The sequence below is a fragment of the Macaca mulatta genome, chromosome 9 (genome assembly GCF_049350105.2).
Source record: "Macaca mulatta isolate MMU2019108-1 chromosome 9, T2T-MMU8v2.0, whole genome shotgun sequence".
NCBI classification, from domain to species: domain Eukaryota; kingdom Metazoa; phylum Chordata; class Mammalia; order Primates; family Cercopithecidae; genus Macaca; species Macaca mulatta.
The window spans coordinates 78,138,205-78,159,141 of NC_133414.1; the positions used below are offsets into that span (position 1 = coordinate 78,138,205).

The 20,937-nt window shown below is 51.7% G+C and overlaps 1 protein-coding gene and 1 long non-coding RNA gene across 2 annotated transcripts in view; one reads left to right on the forward strand and one right to left on the reverse strand.

Moving 5' to 3' along the window:
- The window catches only part of CDH23 (cadherin related 23), a 422,351-nt gene that overhangs the window by 340,593 nt on the left and 60,821 nt on the right, over positions 1 to 20,937 (reverse strand). The window lies entirely within an intron of this gene.
- Positions 3,428 to 4,931, forward strand: LOC144331151 (uncharacterized). Its single transcript, XR_013398091.1, has 2 exons — positions 3,428 to 3,593; positions 3,876 to 4,931. It is a non-coding gene; the product is annotated as an uncharacterized LOC144331151 (long non-coding RNA).

Below are 20,937 nucleotides of genomic sequence, written 5' to 3' on the forward strand. Positions count from 1 at the left end.
GGAGCTTTTTGGAGCTGGACCTTGCACATGGCAGCCGAAGCCATGGGAGTGGTGAGGTCCAGAAGAAAGGATTTTAGAGGGAGCAGGGAAGGAGCTGAAGACAGAGGCCTGAGGAAGATTTAAAGAGGAGCCCAGGGCCAAGCGCTGTGGCTCACACCTGTAATCCTAACACTTTGGGAGGCCGAGGCAGGTGGATCACCTGAGGTCAGGAGTTCGAAACCAGCCTGGCCAACGTGGTGAAATCCCATCTTTACCAAAAACACAAAAATTAGCTGGGCGTGTTGGCAGGTGCCTGTAATTCCATCTACTTGGGAAGCTGAGGCAGGAGAATCACTTGAACCTGGGAGGTGGAGTGTGAGCAGAGATCCTGCCAATGCACTCCAGCCTGGGCAACAGAGCGAGACTCCATCTCAAAAAAACAAAAACAAAAACAAAGAAGAGCCCTGGATGAAGGCCAAGGAGGAAGATGGAGAAGAGGTAGGGGTCAGCCATGTGGGATGCTGCACAGATCTCAAGTGCAAGATGGAGGAGTGGCTCCCTCTGGGATCTCATTCAAGGTCAAGGGTAGAACGGCCCTAACATTTCCAGTGCTCCTCTCAGCCAAGGTGCTTTTCCCAGGTTCTCTCGGGAATGTTCTCACTCTGGAAGAGCCATGAGAGGCGGCGTGGCCGGCTGGGAGCAGGAGGAGCTGATCCAGCCAGCACACCAGAGGGGGTGCTCTGAAGTTCCTGGCAATGTCCAGGCTGAGATCATACATGTGTTCGGTTTATCATACATGTGTTTTCTTTAACTCATATATCCAGGTTCTATGGTACACCCTTCTGTCTATGTGATATATTACACACTTGAAATCAAAAGTACAAATAAGAAGTTGAAAGCAGGGGCAGACAAATCCTCTCTTAAGCTGCGGTGCTCCCATCCTCTGTCCTCTTGGCCAAGTCAGTGGTTTTCCATTTGTACTTGAAGTGTCTGTTCCAGCCCCAAATCTTTCCAGAGAATCCTCAGGAGCACATTGGAGCTGGGGACACATCTTGCCCCTTTCTTGGCTTCCTACCCAGCCATCTGCTGTGTGACCTTGAGCATGTCACTTCCCTTCTCTGAGCCCCGGGTTCCTTCTCAATACAGTGAGAAGCCTGGGCTAGAGATACCGGAAGATCTTTCCAGACACGAGTCTCAGATTCTCCCAAATCATCGACTTGCTATTACCGGGTTCAAGATGAGGAGATAATAAAGACACAGTCCTCCTCCGCATGAAGGGGTGGGGGCGGGGGCGGGGGCGTGTGCATGAAAGACGCAGCCATGAACCGCAGCATCCTGCACTTTTCCTGGGAGGGGGAAGGAAAACGCCGCCTGCATTGTTGATACCCTATTTAAACACTCCCTCCCCACCTGCGTGCTGTGTGTCTCTGTACAGTTAATATCAGCTCCCATCAAACCAATCACCAAACGTCTAAAAGCTGCCAGTGAGGTGGGGGCTCCACATGAACGACTGGAGGGTAAAGGACCTCAGAAACCATCTCAGCCACCCCCTCGCTTTGAAGAGTGGCAACTGAGGCCCATGGAGGGCAGCCAACCTGCCTAGGCCACATGGCAGATGGGAAATGGAGCCAGAGCTAACCCCAGGCCCCGGCTCCTGGCAGGGTGATATTCTTCCCATCCGCCTGCAGGCTTCTGACCCCAGGCATGGAACTGGGGCCTGCTCCCTGCCTTCCAGCCTCCGCCCCTCAGGGCCTGCACTCCAAGGCCATTGGCTGCAATCCCCAACCCTGTCACTGGCCAGATCCTCCCTACCTTTTCCTTCATACCTCTGCCTCCCAACCTGCCACCCCTCCTCAGGCAAAGCCAGCAGGGGACGGGGACCCCTTGGGTGACAGATGGGCCTCACACTGTTTTCAATTGTCACGCGGGCATACAGGATGACAGACCTTGGGAACCGGGCATTAATACCAAAGATTTATAGTCAAATCTGTCACGCCTGAAGGCACTTCCCCCAAAGTTGGCTCAGCCTGAAGGTCGATTTTCGGAGGTGATAAGTGCAAAAAAGATGTCCTCACCCGCCCTCCTAGGCCCTCCCCTCCTGGAAGCCAAGAGCTCAGGCTGCACACAGGAAACAGAAGGGGGAGCAGGAACAGGAACTCCAAACCAGAGGGTCTAAGACCATCCCCCGAGTGCTTCCTCTCTTCCTACCCTGCCCTCCCCACCATGATGCTCACACCTGGGAGATCCCAGCAGGGTGGAGAGGCCTGGGCAACTACTGCGGATGTCGTGTGTCTGAGGGCTAAACCAGGTGAATGCCTCCCTGTGTTGGTGGTGAGAAGAGAGAGCCACACTAGCCCAGCAAAGCAGCCCTGCACTAAGGTTACACAGCTCTGACCAGCAGCTACTCTCAGGCCCCATCTGAGAACTAGAAGTCATCCTATGGGGCCTGGAGGGGCAAATAAGTCACCGTTCCCATCTTCCTAGTGAGAGGCAGAAGCCAGCATCCATCCACTCACCAAATTCTTACTTGAAGTCATCAAAGATCTTGAATGGAAGAGATGAGAGGAGTCTCAGACATTGACCAAGCCAATGGCCCCATTTTACAGATGGGGAAACTAAGGCTCAGAAAGAAGTAAGAATCCAGGTCTATTCATTCATTCAACAGTCACCTGGTGTGCGCTGGAGGCTCGGCCTGCTAGTCAGGGCTCTTGACCTGCTGCCTGCTCTGAGCACAGCCCCTGTCTGTGTTGATCACACAGACGGGCAGAAGGACAAATAAGTTCTCTCAAGAAGGAGAGACTACCAGAAGATGCATGTGGACCTGTGAACCACAATGGGAAAGTTAAAAGCAATGATAGTGGCAAGGCACTGGCTCATCTCACCCACCCCATATGAGCAATATGTTATTTTCTGCATTTTACCAGAGAGGAAACTGAGGCACAGGTCTAACAGCTGCTAGTTGCCAGAATGCAAGGCCCACCTTCTGAGCACCATGTTCCACTGTCTCCCAGGAGAAGGCAACATGGCCAAGGCTGTTTGCTGCCAAATGTTTGACCAGTGAGAGTTCTACTAAGTGAGGAAAGGTCTCTGTGGGCTAAGGTGGTCTCTGAAAGCTTCCTGAAAGAGGCGACAGAGGCATTAGAACTGACAGAGCGAAAGCCTCAGCAGGGATGGTATCCTAATAAAAAGGAAGCCTCCCAGGCTGAACCTCCTGTTTCAGACCTACTCCTGGAGCTGATTGGCACATATTCTGACCCCTTCCTTAGGGATATGCCCTTTGGCCCCATCCTGGGGGTTCCCTGGAGGTGAAGGCCACTGGACCCTCTGCAGAACAAGCTGGCCCTGGTGGCATGTGGGAACAGGCTGTACTGGCAGCTGGCGCCTCTGGCATTGTGGAGAGGAGGTGGGGAGGCAGCGGGCACCAACATCCTGGACTCTGGAGCCTGGCATGAGAGCAGTGCCATTCCTGGGTTATAGATGAGCTAAATTAGCTGTGACGCTCATTAGCGGCAGCTCCTAATTAGTGAAAATTAATATTGGCTTTGATAAAGACGTCGGTGCCAGCTCTCCAAGGCAGAGGCATTATTGACCTTGTCAGCTGGGCTAATGACTGGGTAAGTGGAGGAGCCAGGGGGCCTGGGAGTGGGCAACAGGTCACTGGGGAGGGAGCTTGATGCTGGCAGGGGCCGGCTGTGGGCACTCCTGCCCACTGCTCACCTGACCCTCCAGTAACTACACTGCAATGACCGACCCCATGTCCAGAGCTGCAGCTACAATCATTATCCATAATATTGTTGGGTTCTTCTGTGCCCCAGGTAGTGTAGCAAATGTTTTCACATGTATTTGATGATCCTGAGAATGTTGGAAGTAAGTACTTTTTCATCTCCATTTTACAGACGAGAAAAATTGAGGCTCAGAGAAGGTGAGGAACTTGCCCTGGGACCTCTGGGTACCAGGATTTGGGCCCAGGCAGCCTGACTCGAGAGCCGTGATCCTGACTTTGGTATTATCCTGCCCTTCCCCTCAACCTCACCCCCAAAGGGGGCACTCTGGATGCCAGCACCATCGCACACCAGCACTTAACATCATATCCGGCACACAGCAGGGGATCAGCAAATACTTATGAATGAACACACAGGTGCACAGAGGGCCCTTGGCATTCCTCCGCAGCATTTATATTGACTTCTTTTTTTTTTTTTTTTTTGAGACGGAGTCTCGCTCTGTCGCCCAGGCTGGAGTGCTGTGGCCGGATCTCAGCTCACTGCAAGCTCCACCTCCCGGGTTCCCGCCATTCTCCTGCCTTAGCCTCCCGAGTAGCTGGGACTACAGGCGCCCGCCACCTCGCCCGGCTAGTTTTTTGTATTTTTTAGTAGAGACGGGGTTTCACCGTGTTAGCCAAGGATGGTCTCGATCTCCTGACCTCATGATCCGCCCGTCTCGGCCTCCCAAAGTGCTGGGATTACAGGCTTGAGCCACCGCGCCCGGCCTATATTGACTTCTTATGTCTTCCTTCTACATCCATTTGATGCTATGCAGAACCTGTACTTCCATTTAGAGCCCCTGAGTAAGTCCAGGACAAAGTCTCCAGGCTCTGTATTCCAGAACACCACCTCTCCAGTCGGGAAGACTTCGGGAGCATCCTGTCTTCCCAGGTGACAGGGAATGGAGGCCGGGAGGCTTTGCTCGGACCTTGGCTGTGCTATTGCCAAGTGACCAGCTCTGGGGCCTGGCTCCTCCGCCACTTGGGAGGGGACTCGGCAGATGTGGCATCCCTTCACCCCAGTCCCTGCTCCCCAGCCAGAGACCCTGAGTTCCAGCCCAGGGTAATGAGGGAAGTAACAGATACACCTATTTTTAATCCAAATAAAGGGAAAATGTTTGCCACCATGGAGTTTATAAAAATAACAATGCATTATTCGGATATTAATAACAATAAAGATGTCAAACTGTCAGATAAGAAGTTAATCTCATTCCGAGCACAATTAAAGATGCTATTATCCCACCACCTGGGACCACACTGGCGTCTACCACTCAGCAGGCTTAATAGATAAAGGGCCATGCACAGAGCACAGGAGTGCTTGGCACTGCCAGCCCGCCCTCCCACCACTCGCCGCCACCTCCAGACCTCTCCCTTGAGACCCCAGCACAAGGGCTCAGGCCTTGCTTCGCTGTGGAGTATCCGGTAGGACCTTCAAGGCCAAAGGGCAAGGGCAGAGCAAGTCGGGGCCTGGCCCATGTGCCTGCCATTCACCCAAGCATTTCCTGGACAAGTGATTCCTGGGCCAGCGCTGTACAAGCAGAGGAAACAGTCCCTGACAGCTGGGCTGAGTGAGGGTCCAACCAGAAAGAGGGAGACACTGTTAGTGCTGCGAAGAGAGGGGATTTAATGTGGGGAATCGGTCACACGGGTGATAGAGGAGCCAAGAGGCCAAACAGGGTGGTGTGGTGACCCAGAGAGAGGCCCAGCAGAAAGCCACATCGCCAGCCCTCTGCGGGAGGGACAAGGGAGGAGGTGGTGTTACCAGGAGCCACGAGACACAAACTGTGGAGCTACCACCCAAGGAGAGAAGGAAAGACACACCCTGGCTCCTCCCTCCCTTCCTCCCCCCAGCCGGTCTCCTGCCAGGGCCTCCTGTTGGGTAAATCCAGGCGGAAACCAGCTGACTTGGGAGACTGAGGAGGGCAGCCCATGGGGTCAGCTCCCCGCCACTCGGAGCAGGGCTGGAGGTGGCCAAGAACGGATCTGAGGACAAACAAGCTCGGGACTGGCCTGGGTCCAGCCCTGAAATTGAATCACCCATCATCTGTCGAGCACCAGATCCATTCCAGGCACACCTGTAGATGTGGGGGACAAAAATACAAATGAGAAGTCACATCGACTCTCAAAGCAATTACCGCCTATCGGAGGAAATAAGTACATAAACAGGTCATTTCCATGTAGGATGATACGTGCTAGGCTGTATTACAGGCCATGAGTACAGAGGAAAGACTCCAAGGATGGAATCCCAGCAAAGCTTCTGGGAAGAGAGATGGCTTGAGATGCAGGAAAGAAAAGAAGACGAAAGGAAAGCAAGGGCAGGCATACCAGGCTGCAGGAGTGGCAGGAACAAGGCCCTGGGCTCGGAAACAACACGGCGTGGGATGGTTAGAGAAGGAGAGTTCAGGGAAAAGTTCTCACAGGGACATGTTAATGGGTGTGCCTCTGGCCCTCCTGGTGCAGTTTCCAGGGCTCAGCTGGGTCCATGCAACTGGAGTCCAGGAAAGTGGCTGGGCTGGAGACTGCAATCTTGGTATCACTCGCTTGGGGGTGGTCATAAAGCAAATATGAGGGAAATCCCATCACAGAGAGCACATAAAGGGGGCAGAGGGCACGTGCCTGGGAAGCATCGCTGCTGAATGGAAGAAGGAGACAGAGACGGCACAATCACAATGGTGGGAGAGAAGCAGGGGTCCCTGAGGAGCACGGTTCCAGGTCGTGAGTGACCTGCAGGGTCAAATATAGGAAAAGATCCTGGGCATATATCATCTGCAACACATTTGCTGAACTAGGCAGAGTGAGAGCCACTGGCTGGCCTTAGTGGGTACCTCGTCAGTGGTCTGGTGGGAGCAGGAGCCGGGCTGCATGCAGATGGCAGTGCAGTAAGCCAGGGACTGAGGTCAAGAGTGGGCAAGGGCATGAGCTTGGCTGCAAGACCCACAAAATTAAACTTCTGCTCTTCAAAAGACACTGCCAAGAGAATGAAAAGACAAGCCACAGACTGGGGAAAAATATTTGCAAATCATATATCTGCTAAAGGACTCAGATATATGAGTCCTTTTTCTGTATATAAGGAACTCTCAAAACTCAATTATCAGAAAGTGAATAACTCATTTTCTAAACACGGTCAAAGATTTGAATAGCCACTTCACCAAAGTAGATATATGGATGGCAAATAAATTTGTTTATGAAAAGATGCTCAACATCATTAATCGTTAGGAAAATGCAAATAAAACGACAATGAGATACTATCACATAAGTATTAGAATGGCTAAAATAAAAAATAAGGGCCAGGCACAGTGGCTCATGCCTGGAATCCCAGCACTTTGATAGGCCAAGGTGGGAGGATCACTTGAGCCCAGGAGTTTGAGACCAGCCTGGACAACATAGCAAGACCCCATCTCTACAAAACATGAAAAATTAGCCAGATGTAGTGGCACATGCCTGTAGTCCCAGCTACTCAGGAGGCTGAGACAGGAGGACTGCTAGAGCCTAGAATGCTGAGGATGCAGTGGGCCGTGATGGTGCCTCTGCACTCCAGCCTGGGCAACAGAACAAGACCAAAAAAAAAAAAAAAAGTTAAATTAAAAATCAAATACCTCCCATAGTAGACATCGCCAGAGGGTAGGAGGAAGGGAGAATGAGAAGCTATTATCTAATGGGTACAGAGTCTCTGTTTGGAAAGAGTAAGAGGGTTCTGGAAACAGACAGTGGTGATGGTTGCACAACACTGTGAATGTAATTAACGCCACTGAACTGTACACATAGAAATGGTTAAAATGGTAAATTTTATGTTATGTATATTTTACCACAATAAAAAAGAAAAGCCTCCCATGCCACATGCTGGTGAGAGGGGCAGCTGGGACCCCCGCCCACTGCCACTGGGAAGGTGAAGGGGTATAACCACTTTGAAAAACAGCGTAGCAGTTACTTAAAAAGTTAAACCTATGCCAGGTGCAGCTGTGTCAGCCTGTAATTCCTGCTACTCAGGAGGCTGAGATGGAAGGATCATGTGAGCCCCCAGGAGCTTGGAGACCAGCCTGGGCAACATAGCACAATTGTTTTTTTAAAAGGAAATGAAAAAATTAAACATATACATATGATTCAGTAATCCCATTCATAAATATTTTCCCAAGAGAAATAAAAACATGTGTCCGCACAAAGTACACAAATGGGCTGGGCACAGTGGCTCGTGCCTGTAATTACTGCACTTTGGGAGGCTGAGGTGGGAGGATCACCTGAGGTCAAGAGTTCGAGACCAGCCTCGGCAACATGGGGAAATCCCATCTCTGCTAAAAATACAAAAATTAGCCGGGTGTGCAGCACATGCCTATACTCAGGAGCTGAGTATAGCCACTCAGGAGGCTGAGGCAGGAGAATCTCTTGAACCCGGGAGGCAGAGGTTGCAGCAAGCTGAGATTGTGCCAGTGCACTCCAGCCTGGGCAACGAAGCAAGACCCTGTCTCGAAAAATAAAAAAAGGACACAAATGTTCATGAAAGCTTTATTTGGAAAAAAAAAAAAACTGGAAATAACCCAAATGTCTATCAATGGGTGAAAAGAGAAATTGTGATACAGCTTTTACAATGGAATATAACTCAACAATAAAAAGGAATAAGCTGTGGTTATATACAACATAAAAGGACTCCAAAATAATTATGCTAAGTGAAATAAGATGGATAAAAAGAGTACATACAGTATTATTCCATGTACGTAAAGTTCTGGAGAATGAAAACTAACATACAGTGACAGGGAGCAGCTCCAGGGTTGCCTGGGGAAGGAGGAGGAGTGGAAAGGAAGGACACAAAGGGGCATGAGGAAACTTGGGGGTGATGGATATGTTCACTGTCTTGATGGTGGTGATGGTTTCAAGGGCGTGTGCCTATGTTGAAACTTATCCGTTATACGTTTTAAGTGGTGCAGTCTATCATATGTCAATTACACTTCAATAACACTATAGAATAAAGATTGCTTTTCTTTAAAGGAGCTTGGCTGAAAAAGGAACGAAAATGGTAGAGGGAGATACAGGGTCCAGGAGGGTTGTGTGTTAGGACGCAAGAGACATGAGCCTGCTTTGGGGCTCTTGGAGGGGAAGGGAGCTACTAAGTCTCCCTCAGGCCCACAGAGAAGCAGCCTGGCAGAAAGACAGCTCCGGAGAGCCAGCGTGAGGGCAGTCACATGCTGAAGGCTGGGAGGGAGGAGGGTGTCCTGGAGCAGGTGAGGAACAGAGGCGTGCATGGAGTAAGGTACCTGCCTCAGCCCTGCCCTGCCTCCTGCCGGGCCCCGGCAGAAGGCTACAGGGACTATGCAGGGGAGTGTGTTTACTAGGAACCAGTATTCGAGTTAAGAGGGCCACAAATCACCATAAACCAAGGGAGGGTGTAGGAGCTGAGGTGCCAGACACCACTTCCAGTGACAGATCAGGGAGGACTTTGTGGAAGGGCACCTAGCAGGGAAAAGGTGGCAGAAGCCAGAGCTGAACAGTGCAGGGCAAGTGCAGCCTGGCCATGCTGTCTGGGGCTGTACAACAGGATGGCCCTTAGAAAGTGTGGAAGATGACAGCAGATCTTTCTAGAGGACCAAGCATCCACACGGGCTGGGAGGATCAGGCATCATGGATGCTAGTACAGATGGCCTGGCCTGGTAAGCCAAGCAGCCTGGGATTGATGTGTGGGCAGTAGGAGCCACTGAAGGTTTCTGAGCTGAGGAGTGACACCAAGAGAGCAATGCTTCAAAGACCCCGCATTTATCATGTCCAAGCACCTGCCATGGTTCACCATTACCCAGGCTCAAGTCCAAGTGTTAAGGATTTGGCTTAAGGGCTCCCACAGCGAGACCCTGTCTTTTCATATTCTCTTTCCTGCCATCAAGTCTCAAGTTTGGCAGCTGCAGGGCTTGGCAGAGCCAGGAGCTTTACTGGCAGAGCTAGAAGAGCTGGGGACAGGAGGACAGGGGGCCAGGTCACAGGTGGACAGCGAGGAGCATGTGGGCTGGGGCAGAGCTCAGAGCTTCCATCAGGGTTTGTTTCGCCTGCAATTCCTCTCTAAGAGGGAAGAAGTTAAGTGTCTGCCCACTTTTCCCCACGAAGGGAGGCCAGGAAGCATCTGCTGGGATAGGCCAGAAGGACGACTGGAACCAAGGGGTTCCCATAAAGCAGAATTGAGGAGGCCAGGGTGAGAGAAGCAGGGAGCAGAGGCACTGGCCGGGTGTCACGGGACCTGGGTTCTCATTTCTAGCTTTGCCTTAACTTGAAGTGTGACCTCAGTTTGCTCCTCTGTGCAGTGGGGATAATAATATGAGCCAATACACATAATGCTGTGTAGGTGCCAGGCACTAGTCTAAGCTTTTTACGTGCACTAAGTTTCTGCACACCAGCCCTGTACAGTAGATACGATCATCCTCCACCCTTCATGGGTGAGGAAGCCCCGGCACGGAGAGGTTCAAAACCTTGTTTAAAGGCACACAGGTGGTGGTGGCAGTCAGATTTGAACCCCCCAGTCAGCTCCTGTGCTCTTCATCTCTGCTCCTAAACATTATGGCACACCGCCTCCCACCCAATCTCACTGGCTGGTGGTGCTGGGGCTGCGTTAAAGGATTTGTCAGAGGTGTGCATCAGTAGTTCTCAAAGTGGGTTCCCCAGACCAGCAGCATCACCATCGCCTGGAAGCTTCTTAGAAATACCAGTTCTCAGGCCTCACCTCAGACCTGCTCAACCAGAAACTCTGGGGACGGGACCCAGCCATCTGTTTCAGCAAGCCTTCCAGAGGATTCTCATGCACGCGGAAGCCTGAGAACCACTGGCATACATTATCACCTACAACATGTTCTCGTTCAAGTTCACACGTTTATGTCTGTACAGTTAATACGCTGAACTGAGGTTCAGGTTTTAGGACCCAGCAGCCCAGGTCTGGGTGGTCCTTCGCTCTTCCCTCTGGGGTCTCCAAAGGGGCTCGCCGAGCCCTTCTGCCTTGTGCCCAGCTCCTCCTCGCAGCTCCTGTTAGCACCCTCTGCGGAGAAACACCTTTGGCTCCACAAAGAGGCAATGTCCTTTAAGTAAGGACAAGCCTCAGTAGAGCACACCCATCCCTCCGGGGCTCACGAGCTGTCTTTTGCTCTCCTTAGATTCCAGCCTTGTAATGAACAGCAGCCTCCAAGGCAGTCTGCAACCCCATGGATATATGTGCGCACACACACACACGCACACACATACACACACACACATACACACACCTCATGCTGCCTTGTAATGGGCGGAGATGTTCCATGTGGGCTGCCACAAATATACAGAAGAAGCAAAGTATGAAATAAAGGTGAAGTCACACACTCTTAAACAGATACCACGCAAGAAGGCAGAGGTGTGTTTGTAAGCGGGACACCACCCCACAGACACATCAGTACCTACACACACACACAAATGTAGGCAAGGACACACTCACAAATGCACACATACAGGCAAGGATACACTTGCACACACAGTGAGAAGGGACACACACACTCTCATATACACATGGGCAGGAACACACTCACACATGCACACATACACACATGTACAGGGACAAACACACATGGGTAGGCATACACACTTTCACTCACACACCAGCAGGGACACACGCACATCCATGAGGTGGGGCACACTCACGCACTCTCACATGCACATGCATGCACACTCATACACACGGGCAGGGGCTCACACACACAGGCAGGTACTCACATTCTTACTATCACACACGGGCAGGGACACACGTGCACACACACTCATGAGCTGGGACATATACACATGCATGCTCATACACATGGGCAGGGACTCACACACATGGGCAGGTATACATACTCACATAGGTGGGCAGAGACACACTAACATGTGTGTATACACATGTGAACAGGGACACACTTCACATGCTCATACACATGTGTGCACATGCACACACACAGATGGGCACATGCACCCACAATCGCTCCCTTTCTCAGACACACACTTACACACACACAAGGCACTTTCCCTGCAAGGGGTGGCCCTGGAGTGGGTGAGAGGAAGTAAAGTCCCTTTTGCTTTTCTGGAATGTCCTGTCTGCGTTGACGCCGTCCCTGGGGAGCAGCAGCAAGAGCCGCCCAGCACAGGCCGGGGTGATGCACAGGCTCTTCTGAGACATCACCTTTCAAACACCCTATTCCTCCCACCCTCCGGAGAAAAATTACGACTTTCTAGGGAGGATGTTTTTTCTTTCTGGTGTTTTCTTCCTCTCCCCTCGTTTAGTACCCGGCACTAATTTATGACTATTTTTCCAACTCCACTGAAGTAAGAGGGTAATGGCTTTCGGCCGTTTGCTTTCTCTCACCTGTCACTCAGCGCAGCTACCTGACAGGACTGCAGACAATGTTCCAATCACGGGGGTTGTTTTTTTCCCAGGGAAGCAAAGAATTCATAGTGGCTGTGGGGAGAGTTATTTCATTCCCGGACTGAACAGCGTCAGGTAAACAGCAGTAAAAATTCATGGCCAGCAGGGCTGCTCCAATTGAGGGGTGGGCCTATCAGCCACAGGCCATCCCCCCGCCCTGAGCTGGCCCAGCCAGAGATCCAGACCACTCGGTGGCACTCGATGGCTCAGGGCCCTCTGTTTCTACTACCCAGGCAACCCCAGCCTCTCGACCTTGGGGAGGTCACACTGCCTCTTTGTACCTCAAGTGCCTCGTGGCTAGAGAATGCTCTTTGTCCTAGGGATAGGGGATGACAGCTAGGCATTGAGAACACTGGTCAAGACCACAGGAGCTCCTTCAGGGGCTGCTGCCTCCAGCTGAGTCACTCTGGGCAGGCAGCTGAGTCTGTTTCTCTTTTATAAAATACAACTCTACACCAGCGCTGTGCAACAGACTTCACTGCCATTATGGAAACATTTTCTATCACAATGTCCAATACAGTAACCACTCAACACACGTGGCTGCCCAACACCTGCAGTGTGGCCAGTGTGAGTGAGAAAGTGAACTCTACGTTATTTAACTGTAATTAACTTGCATGTAAAGAGCCATACGTGGCTAATGGCTACTGTATTAGCTCTAAACTTTTCTGCATGCCTGAAGTATCTCACACCAAAATAAGTGGAGATAGAATCACTGTGTCTTCATCCTAGGTTGCTGTGAGGACTGAATGAGATCATGCAGATATAGTCCTGGCACTTAATTGGCCCTCCATAAGTGACAGCTCTCATGAACTCTATGGGACACAGTCAGAAGGACAGCAGAAAGGGGGACTGGATTTAAACTTAGGAGTGTCAGAGTATAAGGAGACTTCACAGAACTTACTTTCCTGTGATTAGTGTTTGATTGAATTGGTAAAGAGATCTAGTTGCCACCAGTAAGAGGCACATGAGAACACGTGAGCTGGGCCAACAATCAGTCATCCGCAGAAGGCCTGCTGTCCTGCTCTACCCACTCGCTCCCACTCTCTCCAGCCCCATCCCCACCACCCTGACACTGGCATCACAGGGAACTGTGACAGCAAGTCATCCACCCAGGCTCCAGCATAGTGGGGCTGAGCGAAATTGCTTCCAGATGAGACAAGTCCTCATCACTGATACCTGGTGGGCCTCAGAGGAACCCCTCTTCCCTGGAGCCAGAGCAACTAGGAAGTGCAGCAAGACCAGTAGGGGAATGACTGCTGGACCATCTTCTCCATCCCTGCAGGCACAGACACAGACAGGCTGCCTTGGATTTCAGTCTTGGCTCCACTGTTAACTAGTTCTATGATCCTGGGCAAATTCATTGTTCTTTCTGAGCCTCAGTTTCCTCATCTGCCACACACAGGCGGACATAAATATCTACATGATGAGTTATCATAAAGATCTGATGCAATAATGTATATAAGCACCTGGCACCTTATAGGTGCTCAATAACCAGGCGCTGCTATTACTCTGTAATTATTGTTATTAGCAGGTAGCAGAACACCTTGGTTAAGAGGATGGGTGCTGGTGCCCAGACACCCCAAGTTCAAATTCCAGTCCCACTCCCATTCACAAGCTGCACGATCTTGGGCAAGTCACTTCAACTCTGTTTGCCTCCATTTTCCCATCTATAAAATGGGAATGATAATTGTACTTTCCTCACAGGTTGTCATAAGGATTAAAAGGGCTTATAGTAGTTATGGATGGAGAGCAAGTACTATAGGTGTTGATTTAGTGAAAATATTCTAACGGGGACTCCAAAGATAGGGTATTAGGTAGAAAACATCTACAACTTCCTTACAAAGAAGTGGCCAGTGTAGGGAACCCCAGCAGGCCTAGGTTCTGGTCTGTTGATGGCAGGACACTGCCCAGATGTGGAGACAGAGAATGAGAAACTTGGCCGACAAATGTCAGGCAAAACAGGTGAAGTTCTACCATGAAGATGTCTTTGATCTCTGGGTCCTGGCTCTCAGACACCCGGGGAACTTCACACCCACTGAGGCTTGGTAACAAGAGAGTCACTGTCCTAATATACAGACAAGAAAACCCTGGCAGGAGAGCTGGCAGGTAAGGGAATACTAACTTCCCCCAGCCTCCCTTCGCGGATCCCTGCTGTGCACTCCCTCTCCCAGCGCTCTGGGGACCCAGAGAGGGGCTCCTGAGAAAGGTGCCTCCCGGAGCGGGAAGAATGGCAAGGGATGGAGGACGGCCCTCAACCCATTGTTCATTACTCTTTTAATGGGCAGAGGACTGGGCAGAAAATAATTGGATTTCAAGAAAGGAAAATACTTCTTGGCAGCCGGGTGTGGGCAGGCTGGGATTTACCGGCCTTGATGGTGTGCCAGGCTCTGTGTTGGGCATACGTCACATGTCATGTGCCATCTCACCAAATGAGGGCACCAGGCTGGAGCAGGGACAGGCACCCTTGGGCTCCCAGGCAGCCTGCCTTCTTTCTCAATATGGTCCCAATCTAATTTCAGAACGCGGCCTCTTTACTGCCACTTCTCAAATAGACTCAGATATTTATATTTTGGGAGCTAAGAAGCAGTACCAGTTTTCTCATTGACACATTTCTAGTCAATCAAGTAGGTAATCTAGGTTGTGAAAATATACGCCCTCCTCCCCATGGCATTCAATGAAGCGATTTTCATTTTAGATGGGGAAAATGCAGCCGGTAAGCATTTTAATTTTCCTGAGTTGGCCTTTAGGCCAATGAAGAGGTTGTTCACTCTTGGACCCGGGCTCTCTGAGGGTGGAGGCCTGGCCCAAAGAAGCATTCCCACGAGTGTCTTCCGGTTGCCTGTGTCTGAAGATGGAGTGGGGACTGAGGCAGACCTAGGACTGTTGACATATGAAGAGTCTTTGCTTCTGAAAAGCACCTGTGCGGGCAGGGGCAGGTGAGGCTTCCCAGGTACAATAGGAGTTGCCATCCCAATCACTGAGCATCTGGTGGGGGCCAGGCCCTGTGCTGGCCATGTTTATTATTTCACTAAACAATCAAAACAGATCTGCAGAGAATGCTTGGCCAGCCCCATCTGACAGATAAGAGAGCTGAGGCTCTGAGAGGTGACAGAATCACCCCAGGTCTCTGCATGCATCAGGGCAGAGCCAGGGCACAGAGCACTTTGCTCCTTGGCACATGGCCTCTCATGCCACACTGTGAGTGTTCCACCAAGCTCTGGTGACCGGTGGCTCGGCCATTCACTCTTGAGGACAGCGGGTTCACTGGCTTCAGAAGCCCCACTCTTCCTCCTTCTCCTCCTCCCTGAAGCCCCACTTCCACCAGACCCACAGCTCCAGCAGGGCTCCCTCTAAAGCAGGCGGTGGTGGGGTGCCTGAAGAGGGAGACAGTTCCTTTCTCCTTAATTGACTGCAAATTGCTCCAGAGTCTTTAATGAAGGCCGTCAGGAGTAATTATGTCCGCTGCTGCACGGCCACTCTGTGTAAACACACAAGGCAGGGCGGGGGGGCGAACTGCGCTGGGCATCTCAGCATCTCGCCTCCCGGGCCTGTCTTCCTCCATAGGCCCCCTCTTAATTCACACATCTGCCACCCGATGATGAGCCCCAGCTGAGCTTCAGAGACACAGGCGATGTCTCAGGCAGGGGACCCTCAAAACGACTAGGTAGGTCCCCAAGCCCAGCATGCTGCCCAAAGGGCAGGCGCTGCCAGGAGCTGACCAGGCGGGTGATGGAGGAGGACTCACACCAGACTCATGGAGCCAGTTCCGGAGGCTGGGAAGCTGCGTGGCCAGAGCAGCGGTCCTAAGTGGGTTTCCCAGACCAGCAGCTGCAGCAACATTACCTAAGAATTTCTTGGAAATGCAGATTCTCAGGCCCCACTCTGAACCTACTGAATCAGAAACTCCAGGGGCATGGCTGGCAATCTGTGCTGTCACAATCCTTCCTGAGGGTTCTGAGGCTCCTGGGAGTCTGAGAACTGCCAGTGGAAGGAAAAAAATGGAATGGGAGAGGCCTGTTATCCTCAGTTTATAAGCTGGGGAAACTGAGACTGGAAGAGTTGAGGCAGCTTATCCAGGAAGCCGGGCACTGCTGACACAAGCCCACACCCCAGGGCCTGGACTATTGGGTTGGAACCTTGGTCCTGATGTGTAATGAACGCTCTGACTTTGCACAAGTCACTAGCTTTTCCTCATTATAAAGTGGGGTTGAGGGTGGCCTTCAGGGTTGCGATGAGGACCAAATGTGTGGGAACACGGCACAGGGCTTGCAAGCTGCTGTCAGGCCAAGTCGCTGTGGCCGCGCTGTCCTGTGAGGTGACGGACCGGGCATGGAGATGAACAAGCATGGAGAAGACGCAGACTGTGTAAAGATGACAGAAGCTGGTGCACCACCCCCAGGGCGATATCTGCTCAGGATCACCCTGGTGCTGTTGTCCAGACTCCTGCTGTGGGAAGGCCCCTGCTGTCCCTGTGTGTCTCCTGTCGTTCCCTCTCTAGACACCTCTTCTGGAGAAAAGGCTTCCCTGGCCTAAGGCTGTCATGACCCAGGATGGATGTCTTATGGGCTGACAGGTACTTAAGGCATCACTCATAGAACTGGCCCCTTTTGTGTGCCACACCCCATGCCATGTCCCCAGGGGACTCCAAGGGAGAAAGGCCATCATGCCCACTGTCAGTGTGGTGCACACTACAGGCCATCCCACCTAACAAGGCTCAAAGATATGGGCCCGGCCTTCAAAGAGTTCGTGGTTTGGACTCTTCCCTGTCTCCTGATGGTCCCCTAGAATACTGTGTGGCTGCAGGGGTGGAGGGAGCAGGCTGATTAGGACAAACACCCAGGATGGCCAGAGTTGAGCTAAGTTGAACTTCCACGTCCCCACGAAGGGCTTTGCTCCCCTGGCCTCATGCCTCTGTGTGTACTAAGTTTCCCAATAGTGTACTAAGTCCCTGCACTACAGATCCTTTCTGATATCCCAGGGAATATGCAGAGGTGGTGTCCCTAGTGACCAGGCTGGGCTACCCGTCGAGGAGACAGGTGTCAGAAACCAAAGAGATGTGTCCACAGGCTCTGCCCACTCACTTCTGCTCTTTCTGGACTGTCCAAGGCAGGCTGGAGCCAGGGACCACAGCAGGAACCCACCAGCTGGGCACCACAGTCTCCGCTCCACATTCAGGAGCAGGACAGGGCAAGAGATGGGGCTGGGATGAGCAGGGTGGGAGGGACAACCGTCGGCACCGCGACGAGGCTGGAAGCTGATTCTTGGCTCATGGATGGGGCGAGCAGGGCGCCTGGGCCCTGTCGGACTGCTCATTCCAGAGTGTGGGAGACAAATGCCGCTCCCTGCCCGTCAGGCCTGAGTTATCTACAACATAGGGTTTCTCTAGAGAGCTCATAAAGCAGCCGATGCGGCAAAGCAGGTTCAACACTCAATAATCTCTCCATCTCACTCCAGTCGGACGCCAGCATATTCATCTTGAATTATCCTTTCAAAGGCCAAATCAATCCTAGCAAGTGCCCGGGTTCCGGCCGCACACAGTGCTGCTGCCAAGAGAGCCCAGGAAAGGAGGGCCCACAGGCAGTGCTGCGACACCAGGGCATACCCTCTCCCTTACCCAAGGGCACAGGGCCAGAGGGGACCAAAGTTGGAGGATCTTGTGCCCTGTCCACCATGTTATGAAGGAAAGTGAGGAAGACGGTGGGTGGGGACCCTGTACCAGCCCTGGGGCTGGAAGTTTCTCCTCTTCATTCACTCTGATCTGTGCCAAGAAGAGTAGAGCATTGGTTACAGAGAGAGAGAGACATGTGGGCTTGAATCCAGCTCAGCAGCTTAATGCCTATGAGCCCTTGGGTGGGCAGCAACCTGTCTAAGCCTCAGTTTCCTCATCTGTAAAATGTGCTCCATAACTACCTCCTTCATAGGGCATTGTGAGGATTAAATGAGTGAGGCACGCAAAACATTCCTAGCATAGTTTCTGGAACACAGGAAGATGACCAGGAGGGAGAAGTTGGGCCAAGTCTGTCCTGAGGATAAGGATCAGCTATAAGAGCTGGCCACCTCTAGAATAAAGAAGAGCAGACTTGGGAAAGCCCTGCAGACCCTGGACAGCTGCTGTATGAAGAGGAACAGGCTGCCTCCAGGGAGCTCTGGGGCTGGCCAGTAACAGCAGGAGGCAGCCAGCCTGCTAGTAGCAGGTGGGGCTCACTGCCTGGTGAGATGTAGAGTTGCCCACTGCTGCCAGGGCCCACCAGCGCTTGCACCACCTGTTGGCAGGCAGCTGCATCAAGGGGATTCCTGGTCAGGCTGGGAGGTGGGCCCAGGAGCCTCTAGGCCTCTTCCACCTGGAGAGTGAAAATGTCCCTTGGAAGAGTAAGGCATCAAATCACACCACATATTTACGTGGCAGCACAGTGGGCTTTGGCCACATAGAATATCGTTCCTGTCCCCAGGCTGCTTCTCACCTAGTTGGGAAAAGTACTGGCCAACAACAGCACCACCACAGATAATAATAGTTAACTTGTACTAGTGCTTACTATCTGCCAAGCACAGTTTAAAATGCCTGACTTAGCCAGGCACAGTGGCTCATGCCCCCACTTTGGGAGGCCAAAGTGGGAGGACTGCTTGAACTCAGGATTTGAGACCAGCCTCAGCAACACAGGGAGACCCCCACCTCTACAAAAAAATTTAAAAAACAATTAGCCAGGTGTGGTGGCACACACCTGTGGTTCCAGCTACTTGGGAGGCTGAGGTGGGAGGATCACTTGAGCCCAGGAGGTCGAGGTTGCAATGAGCTGTGATCTTGCCACTGCACTCCAGCCTGGGTGACAGAGCAAGACCCTATCTCTCTCTCTCTCTCACACACACACACCCCACACACACACGCACACACACACACACACCACACACACCACACACACAAAGCCTTACTTTAATTAACTTACTTAATTCTCACTGCAACTCTATTAGTAAATATAGTGTGATCATTTTCCCCAATTCTGAACTGAGTAAACTGGGACAGAGAGAGGTGAAGTAGCTGGTGATACAGTCCATACTTGCTAAAGATGCAAAGGAGTGCTCGTTGGAAGAGGAGGAGGCATTTAAAGATGAATTGCTCAATAAAAACAATGTCCACCATTTGTACAGCTATTTCATTTCTAAAGCTCTTTCATTAGCTCCCTGTGAGGTTGTGCAGGCAAGTATGGTCATCTCCATTTCTAGAGGAGGGAAACGAGGTTCCGAGAGGTTAAGGGACTTGGCTGTGGTCACACAGCTAATAAGTGGCAGAGCTGGGATTGAAACCCAGGCCTTGTGCCTCCCACTCCATGCACTGTGCTCAGATGTGGAGAGGAGGAAGGGAAGGCACTTGGGTGAGGGGACCTTCAAGGAGATCCTTGCACCAAGGAACAACTTTCCTGGTCATCCAAGCCCTTTCTTGGTCAAGAACCAACAGAACAACTTCATCTCCTATTCCAGGAAAAGCTGTTGTTGGACAGTCAGGCTCACAGGTCTCCTGAGAGGTGTAAAGAACAGTCAGGACGAGGGGAGTGATGACAAGTTCAAAGTCAGCTCTGCCTGCCCCTGTCTCCTCAGCCAGCTGGAGGGTGTTCAGCTCTTGTAAATTACACCTTTGCCAGTTTCTAGGGAGTCCAAGTGTTCCCGGTTGGCTGCAAGCTCAGCACATCTTCGTCCCAATGGCACAGTTGAGCCAGGCTCATCTGTCAGCCCCCCACCCCTGCAAAGGGGGTGCCTGCTGCCTGGCCACAGCACAGCTGGGTGAGACCCCCACCCCCCGTCACTGCTGGTCACTAGAAAAGGCTGTGGACCCAGGAGCAAGCAAGCTGACTAATCTCATATTTTCATCTATTTTCTCCAAAGTCATTTTCAGCACTCTTGCTTACTCTGCATAGTATATCCAGCAAGGATGTGCATCTTCTGAGAAACAGGGAAGCAAGGGCTGAACAGGGAAACTGACTTGCCCAAGCTCACACGGTTGCATAGGGGCAGAGCCAGGCTTGGGACTCAGGCACTGGCCCCAGTCCAGGGCCTGGTCTCCCAGATCAAGCTGGGCTGGCCAATCTCCCCTCCCTAGGAGCAGCTGCCCCTTCATCCAGCACCTCTCCTGTGTGGACCCTTGGCCACTGAGGCTCTTTCCTAGGTAATAGACTGAGGAAAGACTCTACACAATCCTGGGAGGCAGCATTGCAGGGCAGTAAGAGTGTGGCCATTGGAGACTGAACATGTGGAATTCAAATCCTGACTCTACTGCTTACTGGCTATGGGACCTTGGGAGGCTTGCTGGATCTCTCTGAGCCTGGAACAAGGTGATCGTACTAGAACAGATTTCCTGTCATCACCATAAGGGTTAAACAAGATCATGCAGGTAACCTAACTAGTGAAACACAGGGGCTAAATAATTACTATTGTTATTTTCATTTTTAACCACAACTTCAAGACACAACACAAACTGCTTGCCCCACAGCTGGTCAGCCTGTTCCATCGCGTCCTTGTGAAATGTCCCCCCTTCAGCTTCAGCCTATCAAAACCCAACCACTCAAGGCCACCTCTACTAGGAAGATTTCTCTGTCCCTACACCCAGGATGAGTTTCTTCCTCCTCAGGGCATTAGCAAGGCTCTTTGGTTCATGCCTCCCACTTGCCTGGTGTGAGGTGGTCATTTACCATTGGTTCTCTTCTTCACTCCAGACTGGAGCTCCTTAAAAGCAAAGACCTACATACAGAATCCCAGATTTGTGGTGAAGTGCACAGGCTTTGGGGTCAGGGGGCAATAAGTTCAGGTTCAATTTTGT